Source organism: Cydia amplana, chromosome 9 (genome assembly GCF_948474715.1).
Source record: "Cydia amplana chromosome 9, ilCydAmpl1.1, whole genome shotgun sequence".
Lineage (NCBI taxonomy): Eukaryota > Metazoa > Arthropoda > Insecta > Lepidoptera > Tortricidae > Cydia > Cydia amplana.
Window position 1 is genome coordinate 18,912,118 of NC_086077.1, and position 20,975 is coordinate 18,933,092.

The 20,975-nt window shown below is 39.2% G+C and overlaps 1 protein-coding gene across 1 annotated transcript in view; it reads left to right on the plus strand.

Annotated features, from left to right (window-relative positions):
• The first annotated feature begins 2,116 nt into the window (after positions 1–2,116).
• Positions 2,117–20,975, plus strand: part of LOC134651244 (sodium-independent sulfate anion transporter-like) — a 40,294-nt gene continuing 21,435 nt past the window's right edge. Inside the window, exon 1 of the mRNA XM_063506311.1 lies at positions 2,117–2,315. The gene's annotated coding sequence lies outside the window, so the exon portion shown is untranslated. The remainder of the gene's footprint in view (positions 2,316–20,975) is intronic.

The following is a 20,975-nucleotide window of genomic DNA, read 5'->3' on the forward strand; positions in this document are numbered from 1 at the left end:
ACAGTTTTAGTGCATTTATCGTTATGCAAGTGATTAAGAAATCCTTAAAAGTACGTGAATTCATCATTAGTACATCATCTCTGTATCATTCATGCTAATTCTGTAATTCCTAAAAAGCGATCAATTTTGATATCACTGGTGTTGATTTCCTTGGTTTCGGTGGAATTTTTGACCACCGATATCAAGAAAGTGATCACCGAATTCAAACCCTGCTTTGTAAACTAGTTTCTTGTACTTTATTTTCTAACTTAGCACACCTAAAAAGTACAAGATACGTTGTATAAACGTAAAACTATGCTTGTACGTAAATTAAGTCATAGTATAGGTACACAAAATCACTAGTTTACAATGAGTAGTTTTTTTTTTCACCAGACGTATGTTGAAAATTGTAGACCCGATTTTTCTTTTTCTCTTTCCGCTGTTGTCTTGATATTCTCTTCAATCCAATGGAGTAAATTATGTGAATTTGTCCTCTGTATCACTTGACGCCCTACACCTCGATACCTTTAAACGTGTCAGCCATATTAAATAAATGCAGTCAATTCGATCCCACTTCTTTTTAAATAACTTGTGTATGTATATACTATGCAAGATGCACCCACAGAACAAGAGATTAAAAATAAAGTGGCCTTCTGATGTCGAGATCGCTCCAAAGGCACTGAGCGTACTGCTCAATATTTTTAAAGCATGGTCATGAACACAAATTGAACATAGAAGTGTTTGAGGGTACAGGAGAACATAATTAACAGGTGACTAGATATTTAGGCATTAGTCAACCACTTCATATAGTTTTAAATTGAGGGAGTTCACGCTTTAAAACTCTGTCATTCAAAAATACTATTTATAAGTCTAGCAAAAATACTTGTTTTCCGTATTGTTTACATTGTTTTATAAGTGCATTAAATATCTTTGAGCATTGAACACCACTCAAAAGTTTCTATTGATCAGGTGTAGATAATATAAGTTTATTTTTGATGAGTGTGCCGTCGGATTGTATGAAGCAAAAATTTTCTCCTTCATGGCACTTATGTGCGCATTTGTGGTCGACATATCTGAAACTCGTTTCAGGACCATACATTGCCCTATTGTATGATATGAGGATAGTCAATTAGTGTGGGTCTGTGGGATAACTTCTAGAGATGTTGTTTCATAAGCCGTAACTTGGTTATTTTAAAATCTTGAGTAAACAAAGGTACTATTTATTAAACTTATTTAAGCTTACGATATCATTAGCCTCGCTACATCGCTTATCAACAAATAAGAATGAAAAATATGAATAAATTATGATATAATTTAGATATATATTTGAAGTGTGATTTATGTGTAAGCATTTTTGAATTCGGTGACGCAAATTGACTTCAGTGCCTGCACATGATTTCGGTGTTTTTTAAATCTTAAATATCATAAAAACTATAAGGTTCTAATGGAGGCCTCCACTACCAATATTTTTTATATTAAGGCTAGATTTTAGGAAATAAAGTCGCGTATCAAATAAGTAAAAAAAATAATTGGCACCGAAGTCAGGCACCGAACGTCATCTCTGAGAATCGCCCTCAACTACTATGTGGCCCTTGGCTGCTAAAAGGTTGCCGACCGCTGGTCTAGAGGATGTCTTGTCTATGACTATACATTACCTATATTGTGTTATAATTACACATGCACATTGGTTCTCGTTTAAATATACATCTGACACTAACACCAATTCAGTTGATTACAAATTCAATTCAATTTCAATTGGATTTTAGTTGTGCAATATTAGGTAAACAAAGACCCCACTTCAGAGAAGAGTTCGCTTTCACTGCCGTAAATTGGCATTATCGCTAATAAAAACGTATAAAACAGTGTCATTGTCAATTTCAAGAAATACAATAATTACCCACATGTATCGAATCGACTTATAGTGAGGTAATTAAGCTCACTTAATAATCGATCAGCGATGAGGGCCCGGGATCGCCGGTGCAGGGCTGCACGCACACGTACACGCGGTGCACCACGCACACACGCGCGCTGATAACTCACGCAATCTGTTATCGCTGCGTGGCGTGCACTGCGCGCGCCGTACGCGCCGCGAGCTCGGCGGCGTGGTGCGGAGCGCGCAGTGGACACGGCGGGACGGAGCGCCGCGCAGCCTCCCGGCGCACTCAGTCGCGCGCCGACCGCGCTCCGCACAACACGTCCCTGGCGCGCTCCACCGTGCTCTCGCCGGCCCAATCCCGCTACCGACCTCGCGGCATGTCACTTGGTAGCTGACACCACGACCACAACTCGCCCAGTGCACCCCTCGCCGTGCTCGGTCAGCCCGCAGCCCCTCGCAAGTGAGTATCTGCAGTGCCCCTCACCTTTCTGTGATCGATCAGCGGTTTCGAAAATACGGACCCTACTAATTTATAAAGGTACCCTAAAATAATATTCTTTTCGCCTCCAATTCCAATTCCAAAAGTCTTATTGAATCTATAAAATTAGCGCGGGACCCCAATGAAAAGTTTATTAATTAAAAGCTCTTGTCGTATCCTATTGATTTATTGTTTGCGAAGAAATTGAGAAAGTGCTAATACCTACAATAAATAGATAACCTGTCAGATCGCGGATGATGTTCGCCGCGAACTTTCGCCGTGGCGCCGCCGCCGGCAACGCCGGGTGCCGAGCCCGCCGACACTACTATATATTTTAAACAGTTACCTAACTCAAACGCAAATACCCTAATACCATTATTACTTTACGGAATTAATTAACCTAAAAATCAATTTCAATGTTTTAATCAACGTCGTGCGAAATTTGCATTCGGAAGTGACTACTTAACCCATTCAGGGCCAGCGACTCAGCGTATGGGTCATGCTCAAACAGTTCCGCAGGGCCAGTGACTCACATGTGAGTCCTGAATAAATTCTGATTTAAACTTAAACGAAACGTAATTTGATGTAATAACGTAAGTAACATATAAGCTAACAATCATTTCTATAAGGCATATTAGGATAAAAATTATAAACACGTTTTTTTTAATGAAAACAGGGTCTCGAATATTCAAGTTCGGTTTACTATCAGTGCAATATAGTAAATATACTGAAATTCTAGATACATAATGCGATGCAAGCAAACAGAAAAATCTATATTGAAAAAATACAAAAAATATATATATTTCAGAAGTTATTGACAGGGCTCAAGGTATGGGTCACCGTGGCCTGGCGCTACTTGTAAAAACTGCTAATGTTTCCGTAGCAGGCTAAAATAAACTTTATTGGCTGGTTTTAAAGCTTATTTCATGTTGAAGCTGTTTGATATTGTACCATTTTACAACTGATTACTGTTTGGATGATGGTAAGCAACAATTTGTAGGAACCAAGCCGTAGTATAATAATATTTTGTTTTGTATGAGGGGTAAGGCAACGAGGATTTTTCCCCACTGTACTTTTATGTCATAATATTTGGTGATCGTTGTATTGTATCTTAGGCAATTACCTACTAACAATGATGTTAAAGTTAATTTTTTTTCGTTTCAATATAGAACAAGGCGGTTGAAACAGTCACCACTAACTAATATGTATTGTATAACAAATAGTTTGTGACAAATATTTACAAGTTTTTTCAAACATCGTGGTTTCTACGGCAGATTAGAAAGTAAGTACTATAATACATTTTAAGTTCTCTATTGTTACTAATATAATGGCGTTTACCAAAACAAAGATAATGACCGACGGTGTAAGCTTATCGGACACACTTGGACAATAAACAAGGAATGCATCCGAACGGCGGCGGCGGTATTATCTTTCATGTGGTATTTGTCACAAGAGTTCAAGATGTGATTCATCCCATCCCCCCTATTAGAGATGTATTTTGGAGTAACATGGAAATATTATTTAGTCACGATTTATTCGTTGGCGACTTTATACTCCTCCTGTGCTGTTTAGCGATTTCGTATTTTGTTCATCATAATATTGCATTCGATTTACATACGTATGCAAAATTTCATCTAAATCGGGAAACGGTTCTAATTTAACTTCCAAGATTTGCCCTAAAAAACAACAACAAAAAACACGGCAAGTTAAATAGAATCAGACTAAGCTAAGTTGGCAGCGATTTTGATAGCACAGGCTGAGTACCTAAGTGTAATTTAAATGTCATACTTATATGAAATTATGACGTTTAAATTAACACTTGCACAGGCTGGGCTATAAAATTTGCTACCAACTTAGCTTGGTCAGACATTAAACGCTTGTAGAAAGTAAAAATATTCACTCCTACAAACTGCAATAATTAGTTTCTTTTTTGATAGGCACAGAAAATCGGTGGTTAGTAAAAATGTTGCATAATGCTGTCCAACTGGCCGGCTTCATAAGCGGCGATTTATTTACCGTTCGCGCCAGGCTCGAGACCCATAAGCTGAGTCATGCGTTTTAGCTAAAAACGATTTGTATGGTGGCCTGGCGTATTGTGTACGCTCGGCGGTTCGTGGCCATGAATGGGTTAATTGCAATGAATTTTTTGGGTTTCTCTCCGAATTCTCGTTTCGTGTTGTCTCCGCGGTTGTCCCACTTAAGTACCTTACCGAATACCTATCGTCTCAAATTTTAGATTGAATGAAAGCCAAAAACAAAAATGAACCGTTACGACCTACTATTAGACATTCAATGTCATCAAACCAAAAACATATACGTAGACTAGATGTTAGTCAACACACCGTCATCGACACCGCGCCGACCGCCGTAGGGCCTACTTTACTACTACGTACGAGTAAGTTGAGAAAGGTGACCCAGCTGACCCAACGGTTATTGGTTATCTAATGCATGAATACCGAAGTCATCTTCAAGTCCTGAACACGTATTATCACCATTTCGTGTGGGTTGGGGAAGGAAAGTTGATATCACTTAATGTACTTAGGTATATATGTAGCTTCTACAAGGAAAACAACGGTTTCCTCGTAATATTTACCAACGAATGTGAGTTACGGCGCCGTCGGCGGCGGTTTGCGATTAGGGCCCTCACTGATAACTTTATCCTGGAACCACCTGTACTTACTGATTTCATAATTAACTTAATATTGTTGGAACACTGGGAAAACCTAACTTAAAATATTACAATATTATTTTCCCTTTTAATTTGTTATTTTTGTACATTTTTTAAATAAGCATAAAACTTGTATTATGTATGTAATTTGTCACGCGACGCTAAATTAAAACGTATCCGATCGTTATTTCTTTTTTTTTAACGGCTCATAACAGCATCCCAAGAACAACAGGTTTTAATTAAAAAGTTAATACGTATTATGTACGGTTCGATGCGGTCTGACTGATTTTTTGCACAAAAATGAGACTTTATCACCGCGTTAGATTAAACCTAGAGTGGACTGACAGAGTAACAGCCATGACAGGCTCAAGTGACAGGTGCCCACTAAACGAGGACCCCACTCGGTTAACATCCCGTTTAAGGAGTTATTATCTACATCAGCTAGTCTTTTTCGGAAGAGAAAGGTACCTACACGTATCCCTAGCAGAAAGTGTCCAATTAATAGATCTAGTAACGCCTAGTCTAGTTATATATATGCCAAGTACTTAGTTAAAACCCATTCTCAAAATATTTGACAACAGTGGTCAATACAAACACATCTTGGTTGTTAACAAACACATCCGTCGTAACACATCCTCGCACATCTCTGGTGTGAAGTTCCTCTCAGTTCCGTGCTAGTCATCAAACTTTGTGTATTTATGTAACATAATAAAACTTATTAATAAAAGACTAGGTAGATGAAACTAGATATAACTGAAATCAACTGGTAGGTAAGTGATCTGCCTTCCTTATATACCTAAAACGATATGAGTCGGTAGAAGCCAACAGTGGCCTGTTGGTGCTGGTATAAATTAAAGCTGGGAAAACGATGTGCAATACTTGATCTATATACTATACCGTTTATGGAGTACTATCTAACAATTGGTAGTCGGTTGAAGGTAAATATGTGTGCCTTCCTATGTTATTTATTCGCTTATTTAAGGCTCTTTAGGATTAACAAGCGGCTGTCGAAGAGTAGACCTGTCAAAATATGTCTAGTTATTATGTAGATTAGGGTAGTATTATGGGCCTAGCTTTAGTCGTAGTTAGGTTGCCTACCTAGGGTAGGGATATAGGTTTAGGGCCTGATGGGCGCCTTTAGCCTATGAGCAAGCAGATTCGGAGCGATCTCACCAAGTTTGGCCGTGGTGTAGGCGGGGACGACAGACACCGCGTCTTGACGTTGGACCGCTGATGAAGCAGCGATCGCACCTACGATCGTCACGGTGGGCTTGCGCAGGCACGGACCGCACACAGATTAACGCACTTGTACACGTAAATATTTTATAATTGGGGTGCACTGATAACCGTAACTATAAACACTTTCACGGGATTTTGTAATTTAGTAAGCAAGCGACCCGAGAGCTTTAGCGCGAGATGGCTCTTAGATGTTGGCGCGGCGATGCTCGACCATCTGCGATGGGTGCTATTGTTTCGTTGCGCGTTTATGAGGTTTATTTGTTCGCTCTGGGCACGACCACTCGGTACGGCGTCCAAAATGGAACTCCGGGTTTCAACTCTTTGGAGATAAGACGTAATTTTGGACTTCTCACTACTGCTTGCGGTATCCTGCGCGGAGAGTCAGACTGTACTGAGCTGGCGGGGCAACTAGTACGTCTGTACGTTCCCTCACGGACCAGAATCGAGTTCAGACCTCGTGACCGTTGTCTCCTGGCAGTCCCGTCTTCGCGTACTGTAGCACGTAGGAATTCCCCTCTGGTTCGTTCTTTGCTCCTTTTGAATGCGCTCCTTGCATCAGCCTCTCAGTGTGATTTGTTTGCAGGCAGACAGGTGGTTGTGCGTGATGAATGTTTGAGGTTTTGTGAGAAGATGGATGCACGTCCTTCTACAGTTTAAAATGGTACATTATCGTGTGTTAATATTGTGTAATTTGTGATTAATTGTATACTGTTTTCTTTTTCTTATAATATTCTGTGTAAGTTAGCAGTGGTTTGGTATTTATACTGTTATGCTGTATAACTTGTTTTGAAATAAAATAAATAAATAAAATAAATACTTACAGACAATGAAAACGGGCCACGGCCATAAAAATAGCTATACAAAGAGACCCGTTATCACTGTCCCTGAGTGTAGTTAAAATATGATTAACCGGGTCATTAAGTTACGTCAAGGAGAATAAGAAGATACGTATTAGAAGATATACCGTAAAATGGGGTGAGTAGGGTTCGCGGGGAGAGTTGGGTTATGAATGGGGAGAGAAGGGATGAAAGGGGGGTGAGATGGATTTTTAAGGCTACTGCTACAAAAATAATGTACTTATTCCAATTTAAAATGGAGCTATATTAATACTCATAATAAAAAAAAATCGATCCAACAATCTTCTTAAATCACCTTAAAATATGTAGAGAATTAGGTACCTACCCCATCTCCCAGGGTCTGCAAATAAGTTCGGAAATATAGGTATTTACTGTAAATAATAGTATATGTTGACATGCAGTCACGAGTACGTAAGGAAGTAGGTAAGTACGTTATATAGTGCACGTATCGAATGGGGTCTGGAAGCGGCCGGGTGTGGGGCTCCCTGGCGCGGCTCGCGGCCCGCGGTCGATGGGCCGCGGCCTTGCGCCCGGCGGGCTCAAGGCCGCTAAACATATTACTAGCGACCCGTAGCGTAGTTGGACACTCCGTTGCACTGTGCACCACTCGCAGCTTGACGACTCGTCTCCCACCGGCGTCACGTTACTTTACCACGAACACAAACAACCCCATTTTACCTTATTTAACGATTACCTACAAAAATTAACAACGCATTACTCTGTAAATATAAACATTGTTACTTGTTAGTCTTGTTACTACCTCAACACCCTAATAAAAAAGCGGCCAAGTGCGAGTCGGACTCGCCCATGAAGGGTTCCGTATTTAGGCGATTTATGACGTATAAAAAAAAAACTACTTACTAGATCTTGTTCAAACCAATTTTCGGTGGAAGTTTACATGGTAATGTACATCATATATTTTTTTTTAGTTTTATCATTCTCTTATTTTAGAAGTTCTGTAACTTGGGGGGACACACATTTTACCACTTTGGAAGTGTCTCTCGCGCAAACTATTCAGTTTAGAAAAAAATGATATTAGAAACCTCAATATCATTTTTGAAGACCTATCCATAGATACCCCACACGTATGGGTTTGATGAAAAAAAAATTTTTGAGTTTCAGTTCGAAGTATGGGGAACCCCAAAAATTTATTGTTTTTTTTTCTATTTTTGTGTGAAAATCTTAATGCGGTTCACAGAATACATCTACTTACCAAGTTTCAACAGTATAGTTCTTATAGTTTCGGAGAAAAGTGGCTGTGACATACGGACGGACCGACAGACGGACAGACAGACAGACAGACAGACAGACATGACGAATCTATAAGGGTTCCGTTTTTTGCCATTTGGCTACGGAACCCTAACAACCCTGCCGACTTGCATCTGAAATTATTTTCCTTTTGGTTTGTTTTCTGTTCACATCGTACTTATTGTACAAGTACCTATTACAAAAACCGGCCAAGTGCGAGTCGGACTCGCGTTCCAAGGGTTCCGTACATTAAGTCCCACTCACGCTTGACTGCACATTTCTAATAGGTTTTCCTGTCATCTATAGGTAAAGAACTATTTTGTGTATTTTGTTTTTAATTTTAGACCCAGTATAGTTTCGGAGATAAGGGGGGAATGGTCATTTTTTGCCTATCTTCTTGAATAACTGCTAAACTATTTATCCTAAAATTATAAAAAATATATATTTGAGATTCTTACAATGAGCTCTTTCATTTGATATGTAACCCGATATAGTTTGAAAAACTTTATTTTTTAATTTTCTCATTTGCCCCCCCAAAATGACCTTCATATTTAAAATTCATTTATTTACGTTATACGTCCGTATCTTTGGGTCACAAACTTACATATGTGTGCCAAATTTCAACTAAATTGGTCCAGTTCGTTTCGGAGAAAATAGGCTGTGACAGACGGACGGACAGACACACGAGTAATCCTATTAGGGTTCCGTTTTTTCCTATTGGGGTACGGAAGCCTAAAAAAGACCTAAAATTGATTTTTAGAGTGTTTTGGGGTTTGAGTTACTAATTTCTGAAAATATGAGTCAAATATTAAGAGACACCCTTCTGAACGGATTTGTATAAAGTTCAGCGTAGGTAGGTAGGTACATACAGCACACAGGTTCCATCATCTGTTCGCACTTGTTACCTAATAAATAATGTCGCGGGCAAAAGCCACCGAGTACATGTATGCGTAATACGCAAATGTACAGCACACGGCGAACCCGCGGTAATTTTCATTGCTGCAGTAAATAATATTAATAAAATTGGTCGCGTGTCTGCCGTGGTTACGTTACGGCAAGAGCTCTGATACAACAAAATCCCCTGTTTTTAGCGAATCACGTTCACGAACGACTGTCGCAGGTTTTTGTTTAGGTACAATTAATTAAAATATTTAATGGGTAGGTGACGTAAATCATGTAAACGAGTTAATTTAATCAAATAAATACTGCGTTTATACATTTTCAATTATGTATAGGTAACATCTGTTGGTATTCTAGAAACTTATCTAAAAATAAAAATAGAATAATATTAATAGGTGCAGAATCGAGTCTTAGAATTGGAGTTTTAAGGTTTCGTCTGATACGATAATGTGTAACTTCACCTGCCATTTATTTTGTTTCTCTGAATTATATTTTAAAGTAACTACTTAACTGCCAAAAAAAGCGGCCAAGTGCGAATCGGACTCGCCCATGAAGGGTTCCGTATTTAGGGGATTTATGACGTAGGTATTAAAAAAAACTACTTACTAGATCTCGTTCAAACCAATTTTGGGTGGAAGTTTGCAAGGTAATGTACATCATATATTTTTTTAGTTTCATCATTCTCTTATTTTAGAAGTTACAGGGGGGGGGGGGGACACACATTTTACCACTTTGGAAGTGTCTCTCGCACAAACTATTCAGTTTAGAAAAAAAATTATATTAGAAACCTCAATATCATTTTTGAAGACCTATCCATAGATACCCCACACGTATGTTTTGATGAAAAAAATTTTTTTGAGTTTCAGTTGTAAGTATGGAGAACCCAAAATTTAATATTTTTTTCTATTTTTGTGTGAAAATCTTAATGCGGTTCACAGAATACATCTACTTACCAAGTTTCAACAGTATAGCTCTTATAGTTTCGGAAAAAAGTGGCTGTGACATACGGACGAACAGACGGACAGACAGACGGACAGACGGACAGACAGACAGACAGACAGACAGACATGACGAATCCATAAGGGTTCCGTTTTTTGCCATTTGGCTACGGAACCCTAAAAATGGATACATCAATTAGAGTACTGGGAGTTAATCCAAAAGCCAGTCCAGGCCTTGAAGTCCAGTGAGTCGCGCCGGCACCGGAGCCGGGACCCGACGTGACGTCACCACCCCCCTCCTGGCGGGGGCCTGCGCCTGGGACTGGGAACAGTGGGAACACACACAATATCTCCGATCGTTTACCTTATTCCGATCCGCGCGGAAACAATGCAGGGGAATGATTAGATTCAGAGAAAGTAAACACGAGGCGATCGCGTTTGGCAGATAGAGTAGGCAGATCCGCTCTGTTGACACACATTCCTCGTGACTTGTAGCGCAATTACCTGCCGTCTCAAGAACCCGATATCCAATCCAAAAACTTGACACCAGCCATGGTCTTCTCTTCCCAGAGTGTCACTTGCCTACGTCACAATAACATTGCCACTTTATTTCAACATAACATGTTACATGGGTACATTATATCTATGGTTAATAAGTTAAAATATTTCTTTATAATTTTATAATTTTCATTTATATGTATTTTATCTTAAATTTTACAAAAACACGTCATTTTTAATTATTCGTTAGCAATATCTTCCGATTCACGAAAGAAATTTCAGACGTTCGGGTAATTCTGTTTACACTACTGGCAACACAGGATAGTGCTGTCACATATGACAATCCGCCATTTTGTCCCTGACCGTCATCCTTGTCGAACGCGTGTTAATTGTTATTTCCTTCTCGCTCATTGTCAGCAGTCGCAGTGTTTTCCAAACTTTTCACGTCGTAAGCTTGGTAATTAATGTTTTGTTACAAAAATGGTTGGCTGTTCTATTCGGAACTGTAAGAGTAGGAGTGAAAAGGGCAGTATAGAATTGTTTTATTTTACTATGTTTCTACATGAATAACTTAAAATTAATGGCGTTAAAATAATTTTCACCGTTGGTTAAAATTCTCCCACATTTTAAAGTTTGAGAACCTGTAAACAGCATGATGACGTAGGCAAGTGACAGTTAGGTCATTCACGAATCTCGGAAGAGAGTACCAGGTGGAGTATATTATTATACCATGACACCAGCAATATTAGCATAAGTACCTACCTACCTTCTTAAAAAAGCAGATATTTTACAATACAACCAATTACATTACAACCAAGCCTAATAAATACTTATGCCACTCTCTCAGTCTTGACCGACACGAACGTTAAATGTTTATTAATAAATGACTGCTGAGAGCCACATGTGTGGAGGGTACATAATGATTGAACCTTCAGGCGAGCGATGGTGTGCATTGATTTCACACGGTCGCGGGTTGCCGAGGAATTCGGCGACACGTGGTCGCCTGCGGGCCACCATTCGACGCTCGACAGCTGATACAGCCTGCTGAGTGCTGACATGTGTCTTATAACTACGAAAATACTGATGCTGTACAATTTTTAGCTGTTTGCGTATTTAGCGTTTTTCGAATTCAGATATCTCATGCAGTTAAAGTGCAGTGTCCTAGGCATAATTATTAATTATGTATTGATTGAGACTGCTTGTTTGAAGGCTTAAAGAAACCCAACATTGCCATGCTAAAAACTGGTGCCATAACCCGCACCAGCCCCTAGGAATCCCCCTTACATTTTCATACATTCGCCGTCAAAAATTCACACCTTTTGTCCAAATGACTTCCTTCGCTTGCACTTATAAAGTGATTTAACTATTAGCGAAATAGCAGTAATACTTAACCTGACTAATATTGATATGTATATGATTTAAGTCGGTCGGTACGTTTCATTCAACCGTGGATTTGACGCGTTTAGTTTATGTTGACCAGAAATAATTTGATCTAATAATGTGCTTTTAATTTATTTACTAAGTAGTAGTTAGGGTATCCTTACATATTTCCTGAATAAGTGCTGCAATAGATCTAATAAAGGATTAACGAAAGTTTTCTCGGAGAATATGATAATTCATATCTATCAGATATATATTATACTTATTGGTTATCAACCATGTACCTATCAACAGTTTTGTAAATATGTATGTATGGCCAACATAGAGGAATCCAAAGATAAATGCCGATCGTGAATACGAACGACCCTTACGTGTCACGAGCAAGGTTGTTTTTAGCCGGCCCTATCCAAACATGTGCAACACTCGTATTTAGGGGCAATAACGGTACACTCCACCGTACACGAACCGAAGGTTTGGACAAAGCTAATATAAGATGTAACCACGGAATACAATACCTACCTGTAACAATGAGCCCATTGAGCCCCAATCGTTTTTTTTTTTGCAATTATAAAACTTACCAACAAAGAGTGGGAAATATGTATTTATACATACATAGCTACATCTCTTCCTTGAACCGTGTTTAAGGTAAACACGACCCGCAAGTCAACAAGTAAATGCTTTGTATCATTTAGCAGTAGGATTGTTTTGATTGTGTAACGAAGTTACTCATCAGTGCTTGCTCAAGTGCGAACGCAAATAGGTTTGTCGTTGGAGTCAGAGCGTGTTTGCAGTGTTTGCACAGCCGGCCATCCCGTGATCCGCGCCGGTGCGGTGCTGAATGCCGACGGTGACGTAGCACGCCGCGACAGCAGGCGCTGGGGATTACCTTACCCGTGCTACGTAATACATACTTACCTATTGTTTCTGAATTTTTGGAAATACTTTTAATCACTCAGTCGCTGTCATTTTAGCTAAAAGTTTATGAACCGAAATTTTTTTCTCGACCATCTACTTGGAAGGCTAAAGGGTGTTCATTTCAGAATCAGAAATCAGAATCAGAAAATACTGCAGTTCCACAGGAACCCTGTAAGCGGCGTTTTTGAGAAGATGTTAGTCAAGTTTAATTGCTTGGTGGCTGCGTTTTAAGCAAGTGTGAGTGGATGTATGCCTGTATGCGTCGAATCAAAACCCAGCCGCGCAAATAAATCACCAAACAGTAACCAATTTTTTTTGCATTACATAAATCTCTACAGCTTTCCATCTTATTACAAGGAACATTGCTTATTAGGATATTTCTGCAATACTCAATTCTTACCAGACCATGAAATTTCATACTCATATGAAGGGTGTACTCCCGTTTGGCCCAAATACATTTCGCCAAATTTTACTTCCCAACAAACTTATCCCACCAAAAACATTCTGTAAAAAACTAGCCAAGTCTCGATGGAGCTGCTTGGTTATCTCTAAAAAGTAATGAAATCTAGACAAAGTCGTGCCAAGTCTAAAGTTCCTTACTGCGATTTCTTTATTATTATAGTTAATGTTGTGTAACTTGGCCGTGGAAGGGTACACAAGGGTACAAAACCAGGTGCTCCATGACACCATTGCACAAATCTGTCGCCAGAACCGCTACCCATTGACGATGGAAAATTGCCACTTGGAAAACGTTGATTCAATAACCAGTCAATTGTAGGCTTGACAAAGCTGCGTATTTCAATAATACTTATGTATAGGCGAGCCTGAAACAAACACTTCTTTTTGGAGCGTCAAATCGACCATCGATCTAACATAAAATAGACGTACAGACGGAGTTCTATCAATGATTAGAAGTCCGTCTGTACTGGAAATATTTTTTTATACTGTTTGTTTCAGGCTATAAGGCTAGGTATGTTAATATTTGTAAGTTGATGTATAAGATGACTTTTTAATTAATTAATTAAATAATTTAGCAAACGTTTTTTATTGGCTAATATTATATCCCAAAAATATGTTTAATCAAAATTGTAACATCGCAAATTTGACAAATAGGCATCTCTATTTAATTTAGTACCTAAATTTGTTGTGTTAATATAAGTAGGTACGGTAAGTCTACGTAATTTGGGTGGGTTAGGTTAGGTTTGAACTGCGATCCTCACAAAACCTAACCGCTATCAGAAAAGTGGGTTAGGTTAGAACTGTGACCTTTACAGAAACGAAATGCTACTAGAAAAGTGGGTTAGGTTAGGTTAGAACTGGTCTGCGACCCTTACAGAAACCAAATAGGTACTAGAAAAAGTCACGAAGTGGATTAATTCATTTAATAGGATAACGAGATGTTAAATATTTTCATGGCATTTTTAATTAAAATATGTGGTTAAACTTTTGGTAGTCATTTACAATTTTAGGGTTAACAATGATTAATTTGGTGTCATTTGCTTTAATATGATAGCAAGATGTAACAAATTTGTCATTTCACATTCACATTAAAATGGTGATCAGTTAAATACCAGGCAAATAAAATATTATCTATTGCAATAGAGATGTAAATCGTATGCCATGCAATATTTTGGAAAATGTTAGTTATGCCTATTAACGATTCATTTGACGAAATAATACTTGGTAAAATGAAGCTGGACCAAGTAAATTTTTGTTAAACAATAACTTGTCAAAAAAGAGTTATGCTAACTGTAAATTTGCGATAAGTTGTTTTGCCAAATTTTTTTTTGGGAAATGATAATTTGGATAAAATAGTTTGGGATGTGATACTTTGGGAAACGTTTTTGGGCCATTCGTTAAGTAGTAAACCATAGAATGTTTATACGCAGTATTTAACAGGTACTTAGTTGTTTACAATATACGCTGCATTAGTGTCCATCGACTCAATCGTATCGCGGCGTCCGATATTATCGCGGTGGCGGCGCGGCGCGGCGCGGCGGGCACGCTTCATTGAATCCATTACGCGCATTGGTCGCGCTCACGCGTGTGCAGATTTTGCTCCACGACCGAACGTGCCGCTCTGGCCGAGCCAGTAATCGCTATTGACTATAACCTGCCTAATTACAGGATTGTCTGATCGCTTTAATAATTACATAATGAGAATCGGGGCATTAAGCGATGTTTAGCTAGTTAGCGAGCAGTGACGGCAGGTGCTGGCCCGCGACGGTGACACGCAATCACGAACTCGCTGATGATGAATCAATAATGTAACTACAAAGTAACTAGATATTTACTTACATTCTAAGACCAATTAGGTATTGGTACAGTCAACTGCACTGAAAAGTAACCTTATTTGCGTAGCTATTTGCACGATGGAGGCGATTACAGTACAGTGCGGTTCATGCACCTTGCGTATTATGCAATGCTGTCAATTGCAGTCATCAGCATTACCAATCTGTCACCGATATCTGCAATAGGGTTTGTTTATATCGCCCATGAGCAAGAATATCAATAATAATACGTACGTAGGTAATACTTAAATAGGTATACATGCATATGTTAAAACAAACTACATAAGTTTGTTTTCATTTATTTTTTCCCAATTTTTCACTTTCCGCGTCATCCCAAATATATATTAGTGACACAGTAAGTCGTAGTAATTCGTTATTAATGGCGTTAAATTTGGAGCCATTACAAGTCGATAATGACTTCGATTAGGAATAAATTATAGTGACAATGCAAAGCAATGGTGTAACTTTACTGGGAACTCGCGTAATTACCATTGTTACGGCATATTTACTGCCTTAATTGACACAATGAAGGGGTTCCACGATTCAAAAATACTACTATTAATTAGGCAATGATTGATTGCCAATTTATTCGAAGATTTGTTGCAATGTGTTAAACTATGAGAGTAAAATTGCATCAGTCACTACAATATGTATATATATTTAGATAATTTTATTTAGAGAGCAAGGTCATTTTAAAACGTGTAAAGCATGGGGCAATAATACAATCCAAACACGATACGGGTACCTGCGCTCGGGCATTTCCCATACGGAGAAATGATATTCGTAAAAATGCCGGGACAGCGCTAGGAGGATAATTATGTTCGTAAAAAATATATATGGGCTACCTGCGGGCAGGCTTCCTTCTACCTGTCACTGCCACGGCCCTCTCGCCTGTTCCTGCCGATGACGTGTGCTATTTGTAAAAACCCGGCGATCTATTGTAGCCACCTTCGGGCCGACGAGCGCCCGCATTCCGACCTCCTCCCTCCTGTAGCTATCCACCCCGAGCGACACCCGCAGCATGAGTCACGTAACAATAACAGATGAATCCTTCACTTACCTAGTAACAAAGTAACACACAGATACGGTCACAATACTTACTTAACCATTTTAACACATCGTCCTTAAATATAAATTTATTCCAAATAATAAACTGTCAAACCATTAGTTTCTTAACAAACTAATATCTGGGAGACCGAGCTTTGCTCGGAAAACATATAAAAACTCAAAAATTCGCGTTTTCCCAGGGATAAAACCTAGTTAGATCGATTTTTCACCCCCGAAAACCTCCATATAGCAAATTTCATCGAAATCGTTAGAGCCCTTCCCGAGATCCCCGAAATATATATACATATAAATAAATAAATAAATATACAAGAATTGCTCGTTTAAAGGTATTAGATAGATAGATGTATGGGTGCCCAAAGTCAATTAAACACGACCTTATTGTTGACAGAATAAAGCATGTACACTGTACAGACCATTTTTAGGGTTCCGTAGCCAAATGGCAAAAAACGGAACCCTTATAGATTCGTCATGTCTGTCTGTCTGTCCGTCTGTCCGTCTGTCCGTCTGTCTGTCCGTCCGTATGTCACAGCCACTTTTCTCCGAAACTATAAGAACTATACTGTTGAAACTTGGTAAGTAGATGTATTCTGTGAACCGCATTAAGATTTTCACACAAAAATAGAAAAAAAAACAATAAATATTTGGGGTTCCCCATACTTCGAACTGAAACTCAAAAATTTTTTTTTTCATCAAACCCATACGTGTGGGGTATCTATGGATAGGTCTTCAAAAATGATATTGAGGTTCCTAATATCATTTTTTTCTAAACTGAATAGTTTGCGCGAGAGACACTTCCAAAGTGGTAAAATGTGTGTGTCCCCCCCCTGTAACTTCTAAAATAAGAGAATGATAAAACTAAATAAAAATATATGATGTACATTACCATGTAAACTTCCACCGAAAATTGGTTTGAACGAGATCTAGTAAGTAGTTTTTTTTTATACGTAGTTTTTAATACGGAACCCTTCATGGGCGAGTCCGACTCGCACTTGGCCGCTTTTTTATAACGCCTTGTCCTTCAAGCTGCGTCAGTAGCTGACTAAGTATTCCTATTTACCCAACACCAGTGCTGATGTAGTGAATTTTGGCATTCTAGCTTAACTATTGCCTACAGTTGTCTGGCTGAAGGCCTCCGGCCGCCGCCACGGCGTCTACTCCACCGTCTCAGGGGTGTACCGCTTCCTCCACTCCACGCTGCACGACCTCCTACTTACCATGTATTACCCATTACCTACTGCATGACGAGTTATCTGCCGCCAGCCGCGAGACCACACCGGACTACCCGGTGACCAGGTCATTATTGACTCACCCCGTTTTGAACAATAGTTTCCACTTCCAAGTACATAATGCAATCTTCTTTAGGTTGAGTTAATCCTTTGGAAAACGATTCGCTGCGGCGACCTGTAACACCGGTATATAGTGGCGACCTCAGGTGGTTTTCGGACATTTTTGCCTAATCAGTGTAAGTCTAAAATTCTAAATGAATGAGGCAGTAACGGTAATCACAGAAAGTAAGAGATAGCCAAAGTTGTTAAGAACGATACCGCTCACACTGATTAGCTATAGATTCTGTCGATACTCAGGTCTATATTATAGAGTTTAGTAGTCCTATACTACTAAACTAATATCAAGACAGAAGTAATAATTTAGAACAACACAACACACATGTGTGTTTTGTTTACTGTGTTGGCTGTGTCTGTGTCACGTCACCACCGGTCGTTAGTTCGAGAAAGCGTGAACCCGCAGAAGTTGCGCAACGTGATCACTTGATTACGACGGGTATAATTAATTCAACGACAACAGATCCTTGTGCGCAGTCACGGGACCCGGCGGGAAGCGCTGGAGGGGGGAGGGGGGGCAGTCTCGCTAGGCGACTCGTCTGTAAGCTTGTCTCGATTCATTTGATCCAGACAGCTGTACAAACAAACTACGTGTAGACTGTAGGTGATCGGCGGTCAGACCTGACGGGCAGTGAAACGATCTACCTCTATAGGCTGCTTTGCTCGCGTCGGACGTCGTGGGCAGGGTTAGGATGTTACATAGTAGAGACCTTTAAACTGTGCACATTCAAATGTTGCTCGTAATTAATATATGTATGTATAAACTTTATTGCACATGGAAATAAAAACACGAGAAACATAGTTACAGAGTAAATTTAACCCAACAAAAACATAAATTTGAAATGAGAGCCAAGTTCAATATTGAGAATATGTGTATGAATGTGAATGAATATGTGTTGTTGACTCGCCGACAAAAGAATTGAGATCTATATGGGTGCCAAGTTCTGTGCTGTGTAGAAAATCCTGAAATTATAAAGGATTTGTCTTGGCTAGTTTTTAACAACACACCAAGTTTTTGAAAAACTAACAGAAAAATATACAGGGTGGGTACACTACATAATTCCGAAATATTTAATGCCGAATTTTAGAATATCGAACTTTATTATTCCGATTTTTAAATGCTCGATCTATCAAAATTCCGACTGTCGTAATTACGAAGGATGAAAATCACGAAGATATATATTTCCGAACAGCAAAAAGGCCGATTTTTTAAAATTCCGAACAACATAATTCCGAATATAAAAATTCCGATAGTGATAAACACCGAATTTAACATTTTCGATTTTTGAAATCACGAATTCCGAATTGTCATTATTCCGAAATTTTGTATTCCGATTTGACATGATTCCTATTTTAACTATCCCCATTTTTAAAATTCCGAATTTATCGAGTCGTTCCGCATCTGCTCCGGCGCTACGGGCAAAGCAGCCCCTTCGCCCTTGCGTAGCAAAGCGCAGGCACAAATGCTCGCCTCCGCAGCTTCGGCCTGCTGGTCGCCTTCGGCGACCAGCCTCAGCCGCTACGGCTCGCGTTGTGCTCTGCGCTTTGCTACGGCGGGCGAGGGCTGCTTCCCCTCCGCGCCTCCGGCTTTTTACATACACTCTAGGGGTAGGACAGACAAGACCACGTGGATAGTGGGGTGCTCCGATTCGGATTTTCGTTATTTATACATATAGACTTTTAAGAGTTTTAAGTCTAAGTGCGTTTAAATCTTATTTTGAAAATCACGAATTTCATTATTCCGAGTTTACAAAAGATCGAATTTCTGAATACCGAATTACTTTTTTTTCGATCGGTCAATGATTTTTTTCGGAATAGACAAATTCGGAAAAAATATTTTCGGATTTTTTTTAAATCGGATCTTTAAGCTTTCGTGCATATGACAATCGGATTTTAAGTTTTCGGTAATATCATAGTCGTGATTTTCTTCTTTCGTGATTTTTAAAGTCGTAATTTCGATATTTCGGACATATAAAAAATCGGGATTATGAAAATCGAGGTTATGAAAGTCGGAAAAACATATTTCGGAATATTTGGGTGTTCCCATACAGGGTGTCCCAAGAAGTAGTGATATACTGAAGCTGGGAGGTAGAGGACCTAGAGGGGGATACATAGCAGAATGTCCAAGTCGCAAAATGTGCAGGCTACGTAAAATGAACAAATCGCAAAATGTGCAAATCTCATAATGAGAAGACCGCAAAATGTGCAGGTCTCATAATGAGCAGATCGCAAAATGTGCAGATCTCATAATGAGCAGATCGCAAAATGTGCAGATCTCATAATGAGCAGATCGCAAAATGTGCAAGCAGATCGCATAATGAGCAGGTCGCAAAATGTGTAGATTTTGAAATAGAGCTCAGATTCTACAGGTCCAAAGAGCGTAATCGTTGCCAATAACGCTTCTGTTGATTACCGAATGTTAAAATATTTTGAAACAAACCTGTGCAGTGCTTTGAAATGTGCCCGTTGGACTTTGTACCATGCAGTTAAACTAGGGACGACACACAAAGCAAACGACACTACGATATGCACCTTTTGCGACCTGCACTTTTTACGATTTGCACATTTGGCGACCTGCGCTTTTTATGATTTGCACATTATGCGGCCTGCACTTTTTACGATTTGCACATTTCGCGACCTGCACTTTGTACGATTTGCACATTTCGCGACCTGCTCGTTTTACGATCTGCACGTTTTACTACCTGCACCTTCTGCGATTTGCACTAGTGCTCATTTTGCGACTTGCACATTCTGCTATGTATCCCCTAGAGGGGGCTATCTGAATCACCCCCATGTATGTTCCGCGATTTTTCGTATTTTCGGAGTTATGATTTTTTTTAATTTTTCACCTATCGCCGAGTACGATGAGATTTTTATTTATGGTGACGTGAATTATTGCGGTAGATGCTTGATTTTTTTTGTGTGCTAAGCTGATAGATAGGCCAATTCAGTATGGTAACATTTACTATCGTTAGATCTCTGAATGGAATTAAAAAAAAAATTAATGCCAAGAAAGATAAAATTACCCAGTATGTTTTATTTTTCTAAGCGCCCTTGAAGTTGTGAACATACTGGGTAATTTTATCTTATTTGGCATAATTTTTTTTTTGTATATTACCTATATGCCTATACGTAAAAAGTAGCCAAGACAAATCCTTTATAATTTCAGGATTTTCTACACAGCACAGAACTTGGCACCCATATAGATCTCAATTCTTTTGTCGGCGACTCAACAACGACACATTCTCAATATTGAACTTGGCTCTCATTTCACATTTATGTTTTTGTTGGGATATCATT